Below are 14965 nucleotides of genomic sequence, written 5' to 3'. Positions count from 1 at the left end.
TGTAGACCACGCAGCACTGTTAAGGCATACTATGAAGAAATCAATGGAAAATAGGCATGTACAAATAGATAACTTTTTAATGCTGATTTATTTTTGTAAAGCTATTATATTCCCAGATGACTTAAAAATTAATAAAAATAATATTGTAGGCCTCTACCCCACTCTATATTGAACTAGTTTGGTAACCTTATTAAGAAGTCACATGATAATTGCATATAATGTGTACTACATATAGGTCATACACAAATTTCAATATCGCAAGGGCATATCCTAGTTCCATTAAAAAATCTAAGTTATAAATTATTTCTATATACCTTGTACTTTCTGAAAAGTTCTGCTGCTTTAGAATTTGCATTTTATATGGAAAAATTCATGTTATGTAGCTCCAGTTGAAATATGTGTGACCTTTACAAAGTGTTTTATGCATTTATTAAATAATGCTCTTGATTTCGGGAAAGCAGCAGCACTTTTCAAGTTATGGAAAATATCCTTTATTTACATTCAAAAAACGGTTCAGATCTATTAAGTGTATGCCCTTGCAAAAAAATGATTTAATTAGGCACCTCGATGTTAAACATGGGTCCGGAACCTTGTACATAAAAACAAGGAAGAATTTATTAAATACATTTTCTGTATAATTATTGAATAATCGCACTAAACAAAGGTTTTACATTTGTATCACTTGCCTGTCTGAAATCTGTAAATAATATTCTGTTTAATAATAAAATACATTTTTCACTGTAAAAAAAATCTTCGCTCTGTCTCTCACAGCACATGAAATATATCATTTTTACCAAAATTGATGTCATGTCGACAAGTTCAGTGCAATCAGTAATTTGTTAATAACCTGCTCTGTGGGATTTAACTAGCAACAAAAACTAATGCATTGGTGGTTTTCATGTTGTTTATTATGTTAAGATACTTTAAAATTGCAAATTATTTCATTTTCTGGTATTATGAGGAATAACTATTTTTGTGTGATGTCATAGTAAACTTTTCCGTAAAAATTAGGCCCCACCCCCTTTATGCAGCCTTAACAATGCTGCGCATTCAGGGTTTCTGCTTATAATATCAAGAGAAGGAAGTTATTGCTTAAAGATGGGTAATGCAGTAATGTAGTGTGTATACAGTACCTGGAGTTAAAGTGTGGAAATCATGATTGTCTTGACTGTCATCCATTTCCTCCTCACTCTGATTCTCATCACCAACACAAGAAACATCACCATCGATTTCCTTTACTGCCTCTGAAAAAAATGCAACTTAATTGTAACAAACATTCTGAGAGTATTGCATTAGCAATACTAGTCCCCTACCGGCAAGTGTAATCTGGTTCCCGTTAAAAATTGAAAATGCCATAATTTCGTCAAAAATCAATGAAGCGGAACGAAATGCATACTTGATCTATAACTCATCAAGGTAAAGTCACATACCAAAAATCAGCTCAATATCTGCAAGCGTTTAGAAGAAAATTGCGGAAAACACTTAGAAATTGAAGAGGTCGTAATTCAAAAATCAATGAAGCGGAACGAAATGCAAACTTGATCTGTAACTCATCAAGATACACTCAATACCAAAAATCAGCTCAATATCTGCAAGCGTTTAGGAAAAAGTGCGGAAAACCAAGTGGGACAGACAGACAGAGGGACAGACAGACAGACAGACTCAGAGGAAACCTATAGTCCCCTCTGGTTTCACTGGTAGGGGACTAAAAACACAAACATTTCAACCAGAACAAGCATTCTGAGAGTTTTGCCATTGCAATGCTAGTCCCCTACCAGCAAGTATAATCTGGTTCCCATTTAAAATTGAAAATGCCATAATTCCGTCAAAAAATCATAATGCAAACTTAATCTATAATTCATCAAGTTAGACTCACATACCAAAAAACATCTCAATATCTGCAAGCGTTTAGAAAAAAAGTGTGGTAAACCAAGTGGGACAGACGGATAGACATACATATGGACAGACAGAGAGATGTACAGAGAGACGCACAGACATGGTGAAACCTATTGTCACCTCTGGTTTCACAGGTGGGGGACTAATAATAATTTTAATAGTTTTTGCAAAGATTAAAAAATGCTGTGGACATAATTCTACATTAAATCACAGTTACCAAAAGCATAAAAGGTATACAATTCATATTAAAATTTAAACTGGTGGAATAAATACTTGTACAGTTAGTCAGAAAAACAAGCCTATATCAAAGTGCTAGGGACAGACAATTTTGCTTTGTTAAAAACTTAAGGTAAATCATTATTCATGTATACATTGAGTTGTAATATGTTTAAAAAAAAAACAGAGAATAAAAATCACTTTGCTATTAGCTTAAATTCATTATAAGCTAAAGCCTGTTTTACTGTATATGTATAAGAAAATAATGATACCATATCACTTCTTCTGCCAGTCTAAACACTGTGTACTACCTTCTTTTGTTCATCATGACCTCATGTAAACAGAATATTTTAACAGAACCCCCCAGCATAACTTGTAAATAAAATGTCATCTTAAAAAATTATCAACAGTGTGTCTTCCCATATCGAAAATGAATACAAAAATAATACAAGAAAAAAAATACTAAAATAATACAAAAAAAGTATATTTTTAATGACCAAATTTGGAACCCTCTAAATCTTGGTTCCAATTTAGGTCAAAAATAACAGACTTTTTAAAAGCCAATCACAGAAAAATATATTTTTAATATACTTTATTTTTTCGAAATAATACAGAAATGATACACATGACCTGTAAAAATGTATTGTTTTTGTACTTTTGTATTATTTCTCTATTTTCCTCTCCAAAGTATAAAAATAATACAGTCCATAGAAAAGTATAGAAAAAATACAGAATGTATTAATTTTGTATTAGCATATATTATTTTTGTATTTTTTCACCTTTTAGAATTAAAATACAAAAAAAATATAGAATATATTAATTTTGTATCACATATATTATTTTTGTATTTTTTCATCTGGAACAATTAAAAATACAAAAAAGATATAAAATATGAAAATAATACAGTACACGTAAAAGTATGAAAAAAATATCGAATGTATTAATTTTGTATTAATATGTATTGTTTTTGTATTTTTATCAGCATGAAGGATTGTATTTCAAAAATATCAAAAAAGTACAAGAATGATAGACAAAAAATACATTTAAATGCTTAAAATAATACAAAACAGAGTTTTAAAAACTACTAAAATGATCATGGGCAAAAATTGTTATTTGAAGAAAAGGGGTTGGAGATTAAGGTTCTTAATACATGTAGCATCTATTGATTGTTATTCAAAAATCTTTTATTTATTTGAAATATTTGTTAAATAACAATTTTAGTAACTCAGATTACCTTAAATGTACAAATAGCTAATTAAAAAGTAATTAATGTGGCTAGGCTACTGATTCAGCTACCAACTGTAGTCTTGATCTTTCTTTTTACATGTAATCTGCTCTTCAATAGTCTTGATATTTTTCACAAATTTAACTAATCCTGTTTTCTTTGTACTTTTACCAAATGTTTCAATCTCTCTGCTTTGCTGTTTCTTTTGTATGGAAAAGGTAGAGGAGTGTTTACTTTGTTGCAGAAGTCCATCTTCAAATCACACAACCTGTCATCTCATCTGACTTCATCACTGTGAAATATAGAACAGAATGATATAATAATAAAATTTAATGAACCATTATCTCAACAAAACACACATTTTAACATTCAAAATAATTCTATATAGATTTTGTTTAGCTCACACACCTGCAATACTTTCTTGAGAGGGATTTTCTTCCTCCATGACTTGTCAGCTTTTCTTCAATGTTCGGCTGACTGAAATTAACAATAATTATAAATTGAAATTCCAAAAGATCCAGCGGAGTTCACCAAATTCCATACAATTGTACCATTGAAATTACTTTTCTTTAATCTGGGGTTTCTTAGGGGACAACCATTTGATTTGACAATCTGGAGAAGAAAAGGGGGGGCTGATTTATAAAATATTTTTAAAAAAATATTTGTAATAAACAATCTGTCCTTGAAAATGTTGAAAGAGTAAACAAAATGTGTGCCCCAATGTTATTTAAATAAACTGCCCCCCTCCCGAACCCAACCTACCCCCCCCCCCCCGAAAAAATTTGAGTTTATACAAATTACAGAATTGTTTTTGAAGGGAAAATAAATAATTCGTCTCTGGTAAACTTGAAAAAATTGGAATGAATTAGAACTAGGAAGCCAAAGGCTTGAAAATTACCCCCATCTTCCACCCCTCCCTCCCCAATCAGAATTTATCACAAAAACCCTTGTTCCCCACATGGCCAATAACCGTACTATTTTATCTTTCTACAATACTACAAAATGGGTAAAAAAGGCAGTCTTTGTTCCTCTATCTTTGTACTAAGTTATTATTTAAAAAACTGAAACTTTAATGTGCTAAAATATATATAATCTTACCGCAACTGTCGTTGTTTACACCAGAAAAGTCCGGATATGATGCCTAAAAAACGTCAGTCTCCTTATGTATTTGCTCTTCTTGGTTCATATATATGATCCTGTGTACCATGATTATGCTGAACTTCTGTTTTTCGATCCATTTTACTCGCGAGCAAATGAGAGTTTATTCAAAATCACCTCCAGCTTTCTCTACACGTCCCGGGAAGAATTTTCAAAATGGCGTGGGTGAAATATTGTTGACCAATCAGAGAACAGCACGGAAGAGTTTTAAAATCTGACCAATCATATTGTGTCATATATACGAAAATTACCGATGTTGAGATCGGAACAGTTAGAGAAAACATATTTACATGGTTTTAAATATCTTGAATCAATTGAATAAACCTAAAATTATGTTAGAAAAAACGATGTTCAATTTAATCATCAGAATCATTTTTTTTATTCCTTACGGAATTTACCGATTACGAAACATCGTTATTTCCGGTCATCATTTCCGCTGAGAGCAGCCATTTTTATATTCAAGTTGACCTGTGAAGTAGACCATAAAGTTCAAATATAATGATCAAAACGAGCGGGAGATACATAATATATAGCCTTTTTGACGGACAACTTAACTCATACATACGGTACCAGAGATTGAAATAATGTTTAACAACTATCCTTTACACCAATTTCACAACATTTTCTATATTATTTTATGAAATTCTTTCGTAATAATTTCTTCTTTTTTTTTAAAAGTGGATAATTAAATAGTTCTATTCCATGTAATTGTAATACGTAATGAATTAAATATAATGTATACTAAATTGAGTTGTATAGTCAAGAAAACATCGTAGGTACTGTAATTAGTGGAACTCTCCATGTTGTTTGTTTTTGTTTTGGTTGGGATGTGTTTTCACGGGTAAATCATGTTATTTCTTTGAGTAGTATAACATGTACTCGTCTATTGTTAGCCTGCAGGTGGCCACCTGTGCTGTTGGCGATAGTTGTAAACACTCGGTTGTAAACACGCTGTAAAATTTTCAACACAAAAAGAAAGTCTGAAGCTCTGAAACTTCAAAATTTACCGCGTGTTTACAAGTATCATGTACAGCACAGGTGTCCCCTCAGACGTATCTATCTCTTTCCAAATGACAATTTCACACCTAGTAAAGACATGTTTTAAAAATGAAATTGTTTAGTTAACAAATTTAAACTACTGAAGTTTTCTGTTCTAAATAGCAATTAAATGTAAATAGTATAAAAGCAACCTTTATAGCAGTGGTCTTAATTAATAAAATCTGAGAAAAAATATTAATTCCAACAGACTTATTGCAAGGACATTCTGTAAATTTTCCTAAGTTCAAAGAAATACAAATTTCAGTAAAAGAAAACACTAAGTCCAAAATAAATATAAAAAAAATACATACTGACTGTATAGTATTTTTTGAAAAATTATTAAGTCCAAATTTAATACAAAAATAATACAAACTAACTGTATGTAATTTTCTGTAAAATTACTAAGTTCAATTTTAATACAAAAATAATACAGATTAACTGTATGTAATTTTCTGTAAAATTACTAAGTTCAATTTTAATACAGAAAAAATACACTTGAAAAAAACTAAGTCCACAAAAATACAAAAATGATGTACTGAAAATAATCTAAGTCCCAAAAAATACAAAAATAATACCCTGTAAAAAATCAAAGTCAGATTTTAATACAAAAATAATCTACCTATTTGTTGGTGATACAAAAATAATATATTTTTTCTGTATTAATTTTAAACAATACAAAAATGATTGTATTAAAAATATATTAAAAATATACTTTTATGTATTATTTTTTGATATGGGTTTGTCTTTGTTAAAGCTACAATTTATGTGAAACAAGATGTGTTTGTGAAACACTGATGCCCCCTGTAGGGCGAGAGTTAAAGTTTCTCAAATACATGTCAAACTCTAAGGTCAAGGTGAAAAGGTCAAACTGTTGGTATCCAAAGGAAGGTGTTGTCACAAGGAATACACCTGTGAAATATGAAAGCCCTTGTGCTAACTGTTGAAAATTATAGCCGAGGTTGAAGTTTTCAAAAAGTGGGTCAAACTCTAAGGTCAAGGTCAAAAGGTCAAAAATATTTATGCCCATTAAAAGGTCTTACCACAATGAATATACAAGTGAAGGATGAAAGCCCTAGCACAACTGTTCAAATGTTATTGCAAAGGTTAAAATTTGGTAATTTTTTGTGTAAGTGGGTCAAATTCCAAGGTCAAGAGGTCAAATTAAGTGATACCCAAAGAAAGGTATTGTCACAAGTGACCTGTGAAATATGAATGCCATAGTTCCATCTACTAAAAAAGTTATGGGCAAGGTTAAGGACCCTCTATACACCGATGAAAAATGTTTTTTGGACTTTAAAAAAATTATATAACGTAAAGAAGGATATTTTGAAATTAACTAATTCATTTTTAATATAGGGAGCCTGCCTTTTTTATCCGGGAAAAATCTTCAAAGACAATGAAGTAGTGATTAAGAAAAATCGCTTTTCCTTACTCAGATGGAGAAAATACATGCAACTAATGTCGTCAACTAATCTATCTTGGTCTAATATAATGTTTAGAACACTTGAATTTATTTTAAATTATGTCATACAGTGCAGATTACAACTTATTCTATTTTATGTCAAGTGGCGGGTCAGTCTAACTACACAAAAGTACCCTGAAATTAGGGTGCAGTGTAGAGAGGGTCCTTAAATTTTTGCAGACAAACAAGATCGATAAGCAGGGCAAAAATTATATACCCCAATACTGACTAAGGGGTTAATTAATTCTTAAAAAGAAGATTCTATGACAGAAGCAATACCTGATGCCACTTTATTCCTAACCAACATTTTTCACTCCTGGAACCTTGAGCAGAGCAGATGCTTGACTGGGACCTACATGTAGGACATCAGTGTTATAGGCACCTGGGAAACCAGCATGGTAACACTTTCAATAATGAGACTTTCAGGCTTCTCAAGAGATGTGATCGTGAAGCAACCAAATTCATTTTCTAGTGAATTTTTAACACTAGCTGTTATTTATTTCTTAAATTCCTAAAAAATTTTTTACATGTAACACACAAATGATGAGGCTTTCTGACATTCTCCTAGCCATGGAACCTGGTACATTTCCATCATTAGGTCTTGCATTAACTAATTCTCTAGCATTATTTGCTGAATCTGTTGATAAACAAACAATATTTACTGTTAACTTTTAACTTAAAAAATATGACACATAATAAGTGAATCTTGATGATTTCTACACAACCATTCTTAATGTAAATATTGAACAAACAAGAGGCCCATGGGCCATAATGCTCACCTGATTAACTAGGGCCCTTCTGTTCTCCGTCAGCAGATGCTTTCTTTTCCTATTTATTCTTGTGTAAAACTGATCACATATTATAGCCCCACCCTACCATAGGGGGTCATGATTTGAATACATGTAACCTTCAATCTACTCTACCTGAGAATGCTTCCATATAAATATGACTTCATATAAATTTTCCTCTTCTTAAGAAGAAGATTTTTAAAGACATTTTCCATATGTTTTCCATTATAAAACTTTTACTGCCTATTGTGGTCCCACCTTAACCACCCCCCTCTCCCCAGGCATGATTTTAGCAAATTTGTGTCTACAATACCTTTAAAGTTTCTTTAAAAAATATGAAATTATGGCTTTGTTGTTCTTGAGAAGAAGATTTTTAAAAAATATTTTCTATATATTCCAATGCATTACCCTGATCCCCTGTTGTGGCCCGATGCTAGTCCCGGAGGTTATGATTTAAACAAATTTGAATCTTCACTACCTGAGGATGCCTCTGTATAAAAAATGACTAATAATGGCTTTGGAGGAAGATTTTTGAGGATAATTCCTACATATTCCTATGTAATTCTCTGATCCCTTCTTATGATCCCATCCTACCCCTGGGAGTCATGATTTGAACAAACTTTAATAGAAGCTTTCACATAAATTTCATCGTTTCTGGTCAAGTGGTTATTGAGCAGAAAATTTTTAAAATTCAAATTTTCATGAGTTCCTTGTTATCTCCCCTTGAAAGGGGGCATGGCACTTCCTCTAAACAATCTTAAATTCCTTTCACCCAAGAATGCTTTGAGGTAAGTTTGGTTGAAATTGGCCCAGTGGTTCTGAAGAAGAAGTTGAAAATGTAAAAATTAAGTTTACAGACAACATGACAGAAAGCTGCTGATCTGTAACTTGCTGGTTTGAAAAAATTGGGATAGACGACCAGAGAGCTACAGTGCCACCCATAGAAAAAAAGTGTATATTTATTGCACACAAAAAGTTGCGCTCGGTTCTGAATTAATTTCTCTAAATTTTTACCTCAACTGCACAAAACCTGGATTTCAAAATTTTCCTTAGACCTCTATCAACTACTCTTGTAGTTGACATCTGCAAGAAGCGCGTTGGACCGAATTACCTTGCCACCAAGGATGGCAGAATAAATATATTTTTTTCGGAGAGCTACAGTTCTGCAGCAACACGACAGAGAGATGGACAGAAGGTTGACGGACAGCTAGATAGGCAGACATCGGACACTTTTTGATCAGAAAAGCTCACTTGAGTCTTCTGCTTGAGTGAGATAAAATCTCTTTTGGAAGATTGAATTATTTTATTATTACCTGGAAGGCTGTAAACAAATTTCCTAGCATCTTTTTTACTCACCATGGTTTGACAGCTTTGTAACTGTATTAAAAGAGAATTCTCTAATTAAAAGCTGTTCTTTATTTCTTCAAGGGATCTCTGTATACCTAAATTGGAAAGAAAAACTTCATAAAAGTCATAATTAAGCTTTGGCAATCAAGTATGAAAATAAGAGGATGAAAATGATATTTTTACCCCTGAAGGTTTTACTACAACTTCTGCAGGTACTTTGGCAACACTATGCACTTGAATTCTTATGTTGCATCGTTAACCACTGAATTGTATAACATAGAGTATATCAATTGACATGTCTAATCTCTACAGTTCAGAGGGGGAAATACAGAAATCTTTTTAAAGTGTAGGCTATTAAAATTAGCATAAAATACATTTCATGTTTTAATTTCTTTTCGTTTCTTTGAAAACAATATGCTTTAGAAGCTTATAACTACTACACCAAAAGACCGTTCACGGTAGCTCAGTTGATAGAGCGCTCACTCTGTGATCAGGAGGTTGTGAGTTCGAATCTCAGCCGCGACTGACCTAAGTCGATAAAAAATGGGTAGCAACTGTTTCTTCGCCATGTGCTTGGCACTTTGAAGTGAAAGTTGCGGGTTCTTCGGATGAGACCTTAAAAACCGAGACCCCGTGTCACAGCAGGCGTTGGCACGATAAAGATCCCTCACTGTTCAATGGCCCCGAGTGCCGAGTAAAGGTCAAAATTTGAAGCCCTTCACCGGTATATGGTGAACAACATACATACATACTACACTAACAAAAAGCAATACAGGACATTAAATGTTGAATGATACAACAAATTCGGTTTGAAATATTTCATTACCTTAAAAATAAGCAAATATTTATGGTTGAGTTTAAATGTAGCACCTAATAATCCAGCTTTGATAATGCATGTAACTGCACTGTCTCCATGTTCAGGGGGGATTCCATGCATCTTCCGTTTGCCTCAAACATTCTAAAAAAAATTTCATAAATTTAATTCTGAATTTATTTATTCATAGATTTGCTAACATTTTTGACCAATCAAAGTGCATGTTTTTAAAACATGTGTCGTTTTAAATGTTAACATGCTAGATGCAGAGACACTAAGCTAATTTCTTAGTAAATAGTTGAGTATCTGTTGTTTAATATTTTTTTTCCACTTTTAAACATTTGTTAAGCTATTGATCAATTACAATTATAATGTGTTAAGTTACACTATGCATTATATCATGAGTGTTTATATTTGTTGGAGACAAGAACTAAAGTGTCAAAAATGTAGTAAATTCCAGATCTTTTGATAAAACGGCTCTTGACTTTTGAATATAGCTTTCGGTCTCAGTCAACTAATACCTGACCAGGTCTGTATAGTAATGAGTAGACCTCATCGAAAGTCAATAATTGTACATGAATTCAATAATATTCATCTGGAAGATAACATGCAGGTGAATATTGTAAATGTATTCTATATAGCGTGTACATGTACGATATTTGAGGGAAATTAACTTTTGAGCAAGTTGGCATAGATTTGATTTAGCACATTTCTTTATGTTCTTAATCATGAATAATTATGTGCTGCAAGACATTTAGCATTGTACTTGAATTAACAGAAGATTCTTTCAGCCAAAGGCACTAAAAAAATACACATCCAAATGTAATACGTCTACAGTATAACATTTTTTGATTTCTAAAATGTTGGCTATCAGACAATCAAAAACCTGAGAATTATTCAATCATAAAATGTTAATCGTGCGACTGTTAGGGCAAGCGCAGATACCTTTTCAGTGTACTGTTTATCATTGTATTTAGGCCTGTCTCTATAAACCGCACGTGACATTTGGTGCGTCTAGACTCTGACGGCACATGATGTAGTATGTAAGTTTCGTTACCATTAAACTGAAGAAAGAACAGTGCTTATTTTAATGAAGAATGTTTCATTGACTATTTATCTGCAATATATCCATTAAATAAAGGCGAGTTTATTATTTGTTGAACTTTTGTTGTTATTCTTGTGAGAAGGTAATTTAACAAGCAATGCATTGTGGGTCCAGAAGTTACTGTGGAAAAAAAATTTGTTTGGATCAATGTGCAATGTCCAAATTTTCTCTTCACCCACGCATTGTATTAAGAGCTCCCAGTGATGAGTGGGGCTTTGCGCCACTCCCTGTACTCGCAATGATTATTGTTATCATAACTGTTTACTTACAATTTACATCGAAAAGGGTCTCAGTTTGTAGGATTTATAGGGAACAAACAAAAATTTTCTTTGACAAATCCTCAATGATTATTGCACACAACTTGATGAAAAAGTCAATACTTGATTTTGCTTATACTTAACTTAGCAGAACTCTTTTGCGGTGAAGGTGGGAAACGCCTGTTGGATTGGGGCAAATGTGCTATTGAATACAATGCAAGATCGATCATTGTGGAATTTATAAGAAAGAAATCCTGGTGAAATATCTTGCTAAACATATGCTGAACCAGCCTAATAAATCTGAGAGAGGAGCTAATCCTCAAATGTTACATTTTTAGCGAAACTCTTCACTAAGCGGACTCTTCTCATGAAATTCTCATTGAAAATCGTTACTTTTTATAGTTCATAAAATACTTTAAACTTTCCTTATTTGACAAAATAGCTACTATTTCGAGTTCAATCTTTGGCAATACATTGTACTTTCTGCATACTCATCACTGCTTATTGTTCGAATCATTTGATTGTCACTGCTGTAAACAATGTTATGCCCCAGAAATCTTGCGAGATTTAGAGCTTCCCTGACTCCCCCACAAAAGAGCAGTAGTAAGTAAGATAACTGCGAGGTACTCGTGATTCTATGTATTGTTCTGTTAGTTCAATATTCGATATTGGTATACCGACCTTACAAATTTATTACTAGTCTTACAGAAAACAGAAAACTGTTATAATTAATGTACAATGTGGAAACCTAATTTCCCCAACCAAAATATTGCCTAACTTAACCCAAATATTAATCTATTGTGATGGTTTGAAGTGTACTTATTATGTGTGTATATATTTATTTATCTGTATGTGACATATTTCATTCATATTTCCCCTATTTGTCTTAACTTGTTATATGGAGTTATTCCCCTTGTTTATAACCCGTCCGGATTAGGCACGCCCAGGTCTATAGTACCCGGCCGGGATTTATTGTTGTCATATTATACATGCATTTGTGTATAATCAGCAGCAGTCGATATTATTATTGATTATCGATTAGACATATTTCGAGGATCGAGGCTAAATTTCTATCTACAATAATGGTAATTATCACACTCTTGGATCGTAGGTGATATTGTTTAATATGTTTTACGTTTGATTTACATGATTGTTATTTTAACAGAATATAGAATCTAATTCTTCAGTCTTTAAACACTGAAATTCTTGTTTTCTTTCATCCTTCCGAACTCGGATTATGTACGGGACTGACCCCTAGACAGTCATGTTACACTACAAAAGCAATATAAACAGACAAAAAAGAAAATGATTCCAGTATATGAAGAGTGTAGCTAGCAAAGTCAGCTGTCTCCCTCCCCGATGATCTGATAGCTAGCTGCATAGCTTTATATGGAAATGAGAACAAAAGGAACTGTCAAAGAACTTACTGGACAAAAGTGGGCGTTTCCACATATAAGATAAATAATTTACATCGGGATCGAAATGAAATGATTTAAGAAAACGTAAATAAACTACATCTGCCACAATACATGTCAAATGTCTGATTGAAAAGATTAGGATACAAAAATTAAATACATTACACCCGGCCTGCTTTAAAAAGAATCATATCATATGATATGCAATTATAATGAACTTTGCAGAACTGAATTTAAAAATTGTTCGTATATAAACAAACACACCAAACATGCTAAACAGCTGAAATAAGAAACCTAGGCAATTCGGAAAGTCTTATCTGTCGTAATAACAGATATAAAACATTCGACAAGAAATTGCGCAGATGTAGTGTGTCTTTAGAAAGACTTCAAGTCTGCAGAACATAATTACACATTCATTTCAAGGAATCAAACAAGGATGCGATTTTTTCTTGCCCAAAATTATGCCTTACCTGAGTAAGCTGTTTACATCGGATGTGTATAATGCCCTTATAGTACAATGTCCTGACTGATTGTACTGAATAGTTTTTAGGTGCACAAACAATATCATTTTTATTGGAAATAATAATAAAATTATTATTCTCTATAAGAATCATGGCGAAATGCAAAATAAAATATATAAAATTTTTATTGGACATAATAAAAATGACAGGAGTACATGTATAATGTCCTGATTTGGGGTATAATGACCTGATTTGATATGTCCTTCATAACAATTTAAATTGGTATTTATATTTATATTCTGTTTTGTTTTGTTTTTTTTTCATAAGATTTTTTAAGACTGAAATTAATGTGTTCACATAAAAATTGGGATAAATATATATTTATTCTTGGGAATTTCATTTTTCATCTTTTTGTACTGGATGTCAGTAGAGATATATAAAGGCTCACAATTTGGAAAAAAATGACAAATAAGGCTGGTTTGACAGTGAAAATGTGATAAATGTTTACTTTATCATTAATAAATTTTGTACAAGATGTTTTCATCCATATTATCTTTTTGAATGAAATTTTTTATTCCTAACACATAACCTTAGAGAGACCATGCAATGTCATTTTTTAAGGAATGCTGTAAAATGATAATAATTAAGAAAAAATGTGGAAAACATGATTGTCACTTAATGAATTGAACTGTCATATCAGTAATGTGGTAGCTTTTTTAATCAATGGATGCTTCACCCTGAGTTTCTTTTATATACAATGTATATAAACAATGATGAAAACAATAACTTAATATTCAATTATTTTGCTCTTTAACACTAGATAATAAGTGCATTTTGAGTAACATTGAGGTAGGTCATTATTAAGTAAATCCCTTTTGCTATATGTCTAATGCCCTGTTCACACAGAGAGTTTAATTCGCAGTAAATTAATGCGAAGTGAAATAATGTGAATTAAAATAATGCGAATAAGAATGCATTCGGACAACAGCAAAAGCGAAGTAAGCTGATGCGAATTAAAATTTTGTTTCTAGGCTACGATAGCTTTTCAGTAAGGCTATTATGACATCATTTGTAAATCATGTCATGTATGCAGAGCAGATCATTTGACATAATATATATAATCATAGTGACTGTATACATTTTAGTGATTTACATTACTTTCCTTTTTTTCAACCAAAAATATCACAGATACATAAATCTAACCACTGACATGTGGCCTGTGCCTTAATTCTGGCCTACGCATGCATCAAAATTTAATTCGAGTTAGCTTCGCTTAGCGTTCACATGGAGCTAATGCAATGTAATTTAATGTGCAGTAAATTAATTCGAATTAAACTAATTCACACTAAATTCTCCATGTGAATGCACTTCAAATTTAGTTCGCAGTAACTTGACGTGTTTAATTCAAATTAAACTCTCCTTGTGAACAGGGCATCATTATATGCACTGTTCACATGGAGAGTTTAATTCAAATTAAACGTAAGTTAATTTACTGCACATTAAATTACTTCGCATTAGCTCTGCGTGAACGCTTCAAGCTAATCTAATTCGAATTAAATTTTGATGCATGTGTTTGTTTTTTTGTATGTTGTTAACGTTCCTCTTGAAAATTTTTCACTCATATGGAGACACTGCGTGATGCAGTGGTTAAAGCGTCTGCTCTAGAGTCGCGAAGTAAGGAGTTGATCCTTACGTTGTGGGTTTGAATCCCACTGTGGGACGTGGAGACCGGTCCTTCGGATAAGACTGTATAGACCGAGGTCCCGTGTCACAGTAGGTGCTA

At 32.3% G+C, this 14965-nt stretch overlaps 1 long non-coding RNA gene across 1 annotated transcript; it reads right to left on the bottom strand.

The window, feature by feature from the left end:
* Window positions 1-7546: 7546 nt before the first annotated feature.
* On the bottom strand, window positions 7547-10076 carry LOC133194661 (uncharacterized). Its single transcript, XR_009722155.1, has 3 exons — window positions 9957-10076; window positions 9140-9225; window positions 7547-7632 (listed from the first exon to the last, which is right to left on the bottom strand). It is a non-coding gene; the product is annotated as an uncharacterized LOC133194661 (long non-coding RNA).
* Window positions 10077-14965: the final 4889 nt, after the last annotated feature.

This window comes from Saccostrea echinata, unplaced genomic scaffold (assembly GCF_033153115.1).
Source record: "Saccostrea echinata isolate AGI-Se365-2 ecotype Australia unplaced genomic scaffold, CSIRO_AGI_Sech_v1 ptg000029l, whole genome shotgun sequence".
NCBI lineage: Eukaryota > Metazoa > Mollusca > Bivalvia > Ostreida > Ostreidae > Saccostrea > Saccostrea echinata.
Note: the sequence above shows the minus strand (reverse complement) of the source record. Positions and strands in the feature narration are given on the sequence as shown.